Source organism: Stegodyphus dumicola, chromosome 8 (genome assembly GCF_044657685.1).
Source record: "Stegodyphus dumicola isolate Sdum_Otavi_A_Nest chromosome 8, ASM4465768v1".
Classification (NCBI taxonomy): Eukaryota; Metazoa; Arthropoda; class Arachnida; order Araneae; family Eresidae; genus Stegodyphus; species Stegodyphus dumicola.
The window spans coordinates 64,994,150-65,004,277 of NC_140775.1; positions in this window are offsets into that span (position 1 = coordinate 64,994,150).

Sequence of the window (10,128 nt, forward strand, 5' to 3'; positions counted from 1 at the left end):
GAGCAGCCGAAGTACAGAAAAGTCTATATTTGTGAAGGATAAATGAATCATTTTGCAGTAGAATAAATGAGACCTGCTTGTTCATCTGTTCTTGACACATGATTTTAGATATGTTCTCAGATGTTTGATACAATCACCATTATAAAACTGACGTCATTTAATAGTACATAAACACATTTAAAGCTCTTTATTTTCCTTGAATGCAAAATTATACATCTCATTACACTGAAGTCTTCATTACAAAAATAAAATAATTTTAGTTCAGTTTATGAGCACTTGATTTCGTGTTTTAAGCTCTGCTTCCAGAAGCTAACATTGAAGTCTTAATGAAAAAAATAATAATAACATCAGTACTAAATATTTTCATTGTGAAAGAAACGTATCAAATTTTACTAATCATTCCGCAATGCATCCATCGTAAAAAAATAGAAGTGGAATACATGTGGTTATTTAAAAAGATGCGCTGTCAACTAGGCTGCATAAAATACTACTACCTACTTCGTGAATGCACTAATAAAACATCATTACCTGAGGAAGCATTGTTCAAAATGAGCACCATTATAGTAAATGTAATGTGATTAAATTAGCCAGGAATTACTTTTGAATTATTCTACCTACGGCCATTAAAAATTGAGTTAAGATCTTACGAGAACGTTCTCAAGATAAGGCGCACAGAAGACCTAATATCCATTTAACTTACAAAACAAATTTCCAAATACGAATTAATATAAAATCAAAGCAAGTATTACCTTAGGATCAGTAAATAGCAAATAACTTTTGGATCAGAAATTCAAAACCAACTGAAAAGTTGTGCTATATTCGTTAGAGATTCAGAGTCAGTAGGTAATATCAACGTGAATTCTCCAAATTACTTTTTGATATGTCAGGGGTGCTCGAGAAATATCTGCCACCACAAATATAGCAGAAAATCGTATATTTCTGCCGTTTAGATAGCCTCATTTAATGCTCTGGCAAACGAATGTATACTGACATGTTTAAAATGTATTTCCGGAAATGCCTTCGAACGACAGTGAAGTTTTAGTGACGGATTTAAATGCTAAAATACTTTAGTTGTATATATATATATAATATTTCCTTATCTTCTGTAAACATTATCCCAAACTTTATTAGGAACCCTAATTATCACTACAACATCAACATACGTGTTTAAAAAAATTTACTAGTTTTCTATTTTAATCCTAATTTGGCGAGAAACCTTCGTAGAGTCTATTTGTCAGAAGAGCTTGACTAACCTAGATTAACAACCTCAATATAGTTTATTTGTTAGAAGTACACTGTGAAAAAAAAATGGCACAGTTCTATATCTCCCGTTCTACTGGCCCGATTGACGAAATTCAACTTACGTCCTTCATGTCTCGAAAGCGCAACTTAGGATATGATTAGATTTATACATACCTTTGTTCTAATATAGGCATTTTGACATAAAATCGAACTTTTTCTGAAATAACATGACAATATTTTTTTCATATTTCAACTCTACATCCGAAATTACGCCAAACTACCAAGTTTTGTAAAAATCGCACGAGTAGTTTTTAAAAAAATTAGCTCTTGAAATTTTAGTTCCTCAATGTTGATTGAATTTAGTATATATATTTATTAATCTCTCTTTTTCTATTAAACTTATTTGATTCTTCTTTCACATTTTGAAATTCAGGTTCATTCCAAAAAAAATCATATATATTTTTATGATTTATTTTTTTAAATTTGCATTTTTTAATAATTTTATATATTTTTTTTAATTATAATCTATAAAATGTTTACGATCATCTTAAAGTAGACGTATTCCTAAGCGTACTTGCAAAAAATTACAGTTTGTTATTCAAAATTTCCGAAGATATACGGGAATTTATATATTGGCGCGTTTTGAAATTTGACATATTTGTATAAAGCGATAAAACATCAAATTTGGTTTAGATACTTTGCTAAAATTATTTGAAAGTAGGAACGAAGTGAAATTTTTCCGCTCATGCAAAACAATGTAAGAAGGTAAGAACGAGGCGCCTTTTTTTTCGGCTGCAGCATTATGGAAGGGAAAGGGAAATTGATTGCCATATATATTATATTAAGAAGTTCGCCAAGTGAAGTATTTTTTAATTTCTCTGTAAATCTCGCACCAAATTTTATAAAATTCAATATCTAGGCATAATTTGAATTGTAGAATCGAAATACGAAAAAAAATTAGTGTGTTATTTCAGGAAAAGTCCCATTTTGTATCAAAATACTCATGTTAGAACAATGCTATACATAAATATAATATATATCTTAAGTCAGGCTTTCGAGACAAGAAAAATGCAATTTGAATTTTGTCAATCGGCGCAGTAGAAAGGAAGATATAAGAACTGCCTCCGCCGTTTTTTTTTTTTTTTTTTTTTTTTTTTTTTTTTTTTTTTTGTTGTTGTTGTTGTTTTGCGAAGTGTATAGTGAACGACAAGTGCCCTAGTTTCAACCGTTGGTAATTTGTTTACTTTTGTTTAAAAGATTTCGACCATTAATGGTCAACCATGGTCAACCAGTTCCTTCAAATCTCTTGTCTTCAGTAAGAATGCTAAAAGCTTGCCCCATTATCTCATCACATAGCATTTTGATTTTAACATAAGTTTTACTCCATCTATTATTCCAAGTCTTAGTAAGTTTTTTTCGCTTTGCTTTTAACTTTTTGATATTTTCAGAACTTTTACACACCAATTACTTTGATTTGAATGCAGAATAAAAAGCTTTTGACTGAGTTTTTTTTGCCCAAAATAATAGTTTATTTAAAGCACTTTTAGCCAAAATGGCAAACACTTTTTTTTAAATGTCTTTTAGCATAACTTGACCATTGTATTTGTATTTTTACTGTATAATGACATGATTTATAAATACTTTGAATTATTTTGTATTATTTTTGCATTTTATGAATTTTTAATTCTTTTTTTCAAACTTGAATTCATTTTGGGTTATATTCTTGTCTCTCCAAAAAATTTACGTAAAGTCATTTTTAACGTAATTTTTTCACTCAAATAATCAAGAAGGAAGAAACGCGTATTCTGTATTCCATAATTCTTCAATTTTAATGTTTTAAGTAATTACTCCCTGATGAGCTTATATGAAGATTAAATATGAATATTTAATAAATTAATATGCAGATTCAACAGAATTTGCCGCCCAAGTGGGATAGTTGTTAGCGACTTTGACTGCTATACCGAAGGGCACAGGTTCGAATTCCGCAGAAGGCATGAATGTTTGTAAATGTATAATGCATGTGAGGAAAGGGCGAGCCGAAAATCCTCTCGGGATTTTTCTCGGGATCTTAGTTTCACGTATTCTACAAGAGCACCATGATTCGCCGGTGGCGGCGCATTCCGAGTTCCATCGCACACTGCAACGTATTCAAAAATCCTTCTTTTCGAAAGGCATGCATAGAGACATTCATAATTATGTAAAATCTTGTCATTCCTGTATCGGAAGGAGGGGTCACCGGCCTTTTCACAAAGCTCCTCTTCTGAGACTGCCTGTGGCTTCTCGTCCGATAGAAAGAATAGCCATGGACATTGTGGGTCTCTTACCCATTACGTTACAGGGTGTTGAGATATTTGTAATCGCATTCTTACTGGTTAATAGAAGTATAGTTTTCTGTCACGTCCGAAACATTCATTAGCTTTCTGCCAGGTCAGAGTTATTCTGAAACTTAATCCCATTCTGTATGTTTCTTTTGATTGGTTATTTATTGTGTCTTGTTTATGATTTGTTAAACCATGATCTGTTATAAAGTTATATATATGACCTCTGTAACCTCTTATCGTTGCTTGTATTATTCTGCTAGTGCTTGTACTTACTTATTTCTGCTTGCATGTAACTCTGCGTGTAACTCTGCATATCTCAGTAATAAATATTTGTTTTGCGAACCACGGCATTTTCAATGTTTAACAGCAGAGCGTGGTTCCTTCGAAAGTTAGAATTCGCTGATATTTTGCCTAATTGAACCTTCAGTGTAATAATTTATCGTTCGCGTGATTTTGATTTGGTGTATCGTGAATGATGGCTTTTTCCGGAGGTGAAAGGGAAGCTTTTGGTGTAGCACAATTTGACGGTGTTAATAACTTTACTGTTTGGTGTCGAAGAGTTAGAGCAGTATTTACGGCAAGGGAATTGGATACGTTTTTGGAAACAGAAGCAGTTGCGGACAGAGTTGCAGATGTTTTGAAATCAAAAAAAGGCTTATGCTTTAATACTTGCGCTTCTAAGTGATAATGTTATTGCTTCTCTTCAATGTGAAGACACTGCATGTAAAATATGGAAGAAACTACAAGCTACGTATAGCGCTAAAGGTGCAGTGAGTCAAATTTTAACGCGTATACGTCTAGCTACCATAAGAAAATCCATGGATGTGTCAATGAGACAACATATCGACAGCATAATGAACCTGGTGAGTAGTCTACGCGTCTCTGGCTCTGAAGTAAGTGACTTTGATATTATTATTTACATTTTAATGTCTTTGCCAAAGGAATATGAAAATATTAAGGCATCTATAGAGAATCAGCCAAGCAATAATTTGAGTTTAGATATTGTTACAAGTAGACTTATTGATTGTGAATCTCTTATGTTTGATTATAAAAATGAAAATAAGTATTCTAAACCGAATACAGATAACTCTGTTTTTATTAGTGCTCGTAAAGACTTGTTTTGTACTTATTGTAAAAGAAAAAGACATTCTGTTAAATTTTGTAGGAAAAAGAACTGCGTCTGTTATAACTGTGGAAAAACTGGTCATTTCAAAAGTGAATGTTTTGATAATTCTAAAAAGCAGGCAAATTCAAATAGTAATAAGTATGCATCCCCTGCAATATCTTTTATGTCTGGAAACCTTGTGCATGATCAATTTATTATTGATTCTGGTGCAACTTCTCATATGTCTTCTCACAAGGAATGGTTTACCTCAATTAAGCCTAAGACTGGAACTGTTAAGTGGGTGTCTAAGTCGGCGGTTTTAGAAGTGGAAGGAATTGGTGATATTTGCGGTAAAACTAAGAATAGTGTTGAAATAACGCTAAAAAATGTTCTTTACGTTTCAAAATTAAACGGGCAATTAATTTCTTTTAAAAATATTGAAGCAGCAGGTTTGAGAGTAATTTTTAAAAATGAAATAGTTTATATTGAAAACAAAAACAAGCGTTTTAGATTTGGATACTTGGACAAATGCGGACAATATTTTAGTGATTTTTCACCAAATTTATTTACAGCTTTAGCAGTAAAGAATGATGATTTATGGCACAGAAGGTTAGGACACTGCTGTGATCAAAAATTAAAATTAATGAATCTTCCTGCAAAAGAATCCTTTTGTGAAGTATGTGTTCGTGCCAAACAAAGTGCTTTGCCTATAGGAAAGGGTCCTCGCATAAAAGAATCCAAACCACTTATAACTATACACACTGATATATGTGGTCCAATAGAACCTCAAACACTCCATGGGGAAAGGTATTTCATGACTATAATTGATGACTATTCGAGATTTATGGAAATCAGACTGCTCAAAAGAAAAAGTGACATTGCTGATGAACTTAAACTATTCTTTAAATTGAATCCAACTGTTACAAAACTGTGCTGTGACAATGCGAAAGAATATGTCAGTGGATAATTGCATGAAGTTGCTAAAAGAGCAGGTGTAAAAATAGATCCTGCACCTCCCTATACACCTTTTCTAAATGGTGTTGCTGAACGAGCAAATAGAACTGTACTGGAAAAGGCTAGAGCAATGATACTTGAGTCAAAATTACCAAAATTCCTTTGGGGTGAAGCAGTACTTACGGCTGCTTACATAAATAACCAGCTCCCAAATAGTTCAATTGAAAATCGTGTTAATTATTTTCTGAAGTATGGCGAAAATCCTGATTTAACAAACATTCGTGTATTTGGCTGTGATGCTTATACTCTAGTGCCACCATCGCAAAGAAAGAAACTAGATGAAAAATCTGTCAGAATGATATTTGTAGGTTATTCCACAATGGGATATCGTTTAATGATTCCAGAAACAAGACGCATCATTGTTTCCAGAAATGTTAAATTTAATGAAGAAAAGAAGAAAATCAAAAATATATTCCCGATAGTTCTGATTTGAGTGAAAATGAAATTGATGCCATTAAAAATGAAGACAAATCAATTTCAGACACTGATAACGGCGAATTAAATCCTGCAAATAAGAAAGAGGAACAAAGAAAATCTTCAAGAGAAAAGAAACAGCCAGTTAGGTATCCTGATTCTGAGATTTACCAAGTAAATGTTTGCACAAGGTACTCTGACATTTGAAGATAATCTAAATCTACCACAAGTAGAACAAGAAACATGGAAAAGAGCTATGGACGAGGAAATGAAATCTGTGGAAGATAACGACGTCTGGGATCTACAAAGTTTACCCCTGATAAAAGAGCTATTTCCTGCAAATGAGTTCTACGTAAAAAACGAGATGGAACTTACAAAGCGAGGCTTGTTGCTCGTGGCTTTATGCAAAAGGAAGGCATAGATTATACAGAAACGTTTTCGCCAGTGATTAGTATGTGCTCTTTACGTTTAATCCTGGTAATTATCAATAATGAAGGTTTGCAAACTTTTACTTTAGATGTCACGACAGCTTTCTTGAAAGGTAAGTTAGATGAGGTCATCCACATGGACCAGCCAAAAGGATATGATGATATGAGTGGTAAGATATGTAAACTTAAAAAAAGTTTATATTGTCTTAAACAGTCTCCTCGACAATGGTATCAGAAATTTCTTAATTTTGTTATTAAATTAGATTTTAAGTAATTGGACTCTGAACCATGTATATTTATCAGAAATTTAAATTGTAAGAAAGTAATTATGGCTCTTTATGTGGATGACTTATTAATTGCAGGTTCAGATGTAAAGGAAACACATGTTATAATATCATTGTTGTCTAGTGAATTTCAAATGTCAAAATCTGAAAGTGTCTCGGAAGTTTTGGGTATTAGACTGAAATTTGAGCCTGATTGTTTATATTTAGATCAGAAACCATATATTGAAAAATTACTTGATAAATTTAAAATGTCTGATTGTAAAACAGCCCAAACTCCCATTGAACCAAAATCTACAGCAGCTAATTTTCAGAAAGAAAATTCATTTCATGGCCCATACAAAGAATTAATTGGATCTTTACTTAGCATATATCACAAGGCCAGATATTTTGTTTGCAGTAAATTGCTTAAGCCAACTGCAGGGACATCCTACTGATGTTGCCTGGTGTGCTCTAAAAAGAATTCTTAGGTACTTGAAAACACCTTAAATTTAAAATTGATATACAAAAGGGTGATTTGCAAAGTGCAAACGTGTGTTTGTATGTAGATGCAGATTGGGGGGGGAGATACTCAAGATAGGAAATCAATTACTGGTTACTTTATAATGTTTTCAAACTGTCCTATTATGTGGTGCTGTAACAAACAAAAGTGTATTGCACTTTCATCAACAAAAGCTGAAATAATTGCTTTATGTAAAGGTATTCAAGATGTTTTATGGATAAAAAATGTAGTAAATGAAATTTCCAGTGTTAAAAATTTTTATATTTTTGAGGATAACCAGCCATATATCAAAAGTATTGTTAATGAAAATTTTTCAGGTAGGTTGAAACATATAGATATAAAATTAAAGTTCACTCGTAAGACTGTTAAGGAAAATAATATTAGAATTGAATATGTACAATCAGGTTTACAAATTGCAGATATGTTAACTAAGGCTTTGTCCAAAACAAAATTCTATGAACTGTTATCATTGAGCTGTTTAAAAATTGTGTAATTCTTTTATGTTTTGTATATAACATGCGATTAAGGGGGAGTGTTGAGATATTTGTTATCGCATTCTTACTGGTTAATAGAAGTATAGTTTCCTGTCACGTCCGAAACATTCATTAGCTTTCTGCCAGGTCCGAGTTATTCTGAAACTTAATCCCATTCTGTATGTTTCTTTTGATTGGTTATTTATTGTGTCTTGTTTATGATTTGTTAAACCATGATCTGTTATAAAGTTATATATATGACCTCTGTAACCTCTTATCGTTGCTTGTATTATTCTGCTAGTGCTTGTACTTACTTATTTCTGCTTGCATGTAACTCTGCGTGTATCTCTGCATATCTCAGTAATAAATATTTGTTTTGCGAACCACGGCATTTTCTATGTTTAACACAGGGAAATAAATACATCATAGTTATCACTTATTATTTTACGAGGTGGTCCGAGGCTTATCCTTTAAATGACTTTACTTCTGAATGTATCAGAGAAAAACTGGTACTTTTTATTTCGGCTCATGGTGTGCCTTTACACATAGTTACTGACAGAGGCTCGAATTTTATTTCACATGCAATAAAAGAAGTATATCAGAAATTAGGCATCACTAAGCACACCACTACCAGTTACCACCCGCAGTCTGACGGAGTTGTTGAACGCTTAAATGCTACTCTTAATAAATTCTCTCAGCCACCTTGTGAGTGAGACGCAGGAAGATTGGGACAGACATTTGCCTTTCGCACTTTTAGCGTACAGAACTGGACGGCATAGCGTACATTACTGGCATAGCGTACATTACATTTAGCGTACATTACTGGACTGCCCAGCATTTTTTCTTTATGGAAGAGATTTAAATTTACCTATTGATTTGTTGACACAAACAGACTTTAAGACTTATCGTGACACAGACACTTATTCAAGGGATTTAATTCTAAGACTCCGCAAGGTTTTCTCTTTAGTAAATAAAAACTTAACGGAGGCTGCTGAAAAACAGGAAAAGATTAAGGACAAGGTTGTTTTTTCGAAAAATATTAAAATAGGGGATATGGTGTATCTTTTTACTCCTGTGTTGCGGCCTGGATTGACTAAGAAATTTGCGAAGTTTAATAAGTGTCAATATAGAGTGGTCGAACAGGTCACCAAAGTGAATTTTAAAATTGAGTCAGTTACGAGCCCATAGCAGTCGCAGGTAGTATATGTGGATAGATTGACAAAGGTACCTGAACGTATAAATTTTCTTTCATTGCAGGCTTGCAACTCTGATGCTCCAGAGAGAACTCATAATCAATGTGCTGATATTTCTTATAACCTGAGACGTAGGGATTCGCAGGGTTTTGTTGCTTACTAATGTAGGACTTTGCAAACATTTTTTTTTGGACTCAGTAAATCAGAATTTAGCGAAATATATATATATATATATATATATATATATATATATTTCCATATAGTTTGATTTTTTCCGTTTGGCCGAACGTTATTTTGTATCTGCATTAGGTTGTATTATTATTATTATTTTTTTTGTGTGTGTGTCTTGGATAAAATTCTAATCGGTATTTGCACAGCGTATTCGTTATGCTATTTTCGGAATTGATTTTGGTTGGATTGAATTTCTGGACAATCACGCTTTTTTTTCTTTCTGATTTTTTGTATGGGGTATTTTCGGCTGGTTCCGAGGTTCCTTTGTGTTGTAACGTTCTTTTATTTTCTAATGCTTGGCTCTGATCAGGCCGCCTTCTGTTCTTAGACGTGATTGTTTGGGATTCATTCCTGGAAGTTATTCAATTTCGTAGTTACTTAGGGGGGTCTTTACTTCTTGTTTGAATACGTTCATGTGACATATTTTATTTGGATTTGTTTGAATTATTAGTGTGTTTATTTTCTCAGGAATTTATTTTTTGTATCTGCGGCGCGTTAATTATCTTATTTTTATTTATTTTTTTTTTTCGGTGTAAACAATTGGATTAGATTATTTCTTTCTTCGGTTGTGAGTATCTTAACAAGTTCAGTGGCTTATCTATCGTCAGGGAAAAATTGACAGATAAAGTCTTCTTCAATTTTGAAAGAGTGATTGTTCTTCCTTGGTCGAAGGTGAGACGTAGGGGGGTGAAATCTGGTTTCTTTTTATGTTAAGTTCTTGGTTTGTATTCTACTAAACTGTTAGTCAGCTGTTTGTTTTTCGAGCATTGTTATCTTCTACTAAAGGGTATTGTGGTGCTGAGTTCTTATATTACGGGTTGTTGCTTTCACTTTCTCGGGTTGAAGGCTGCAGGGGGGGTTGCTAACACAATGATTTCTAACTATAGGGTTTTCCCTCGATTGCATTGACAACTCCGTACTCAT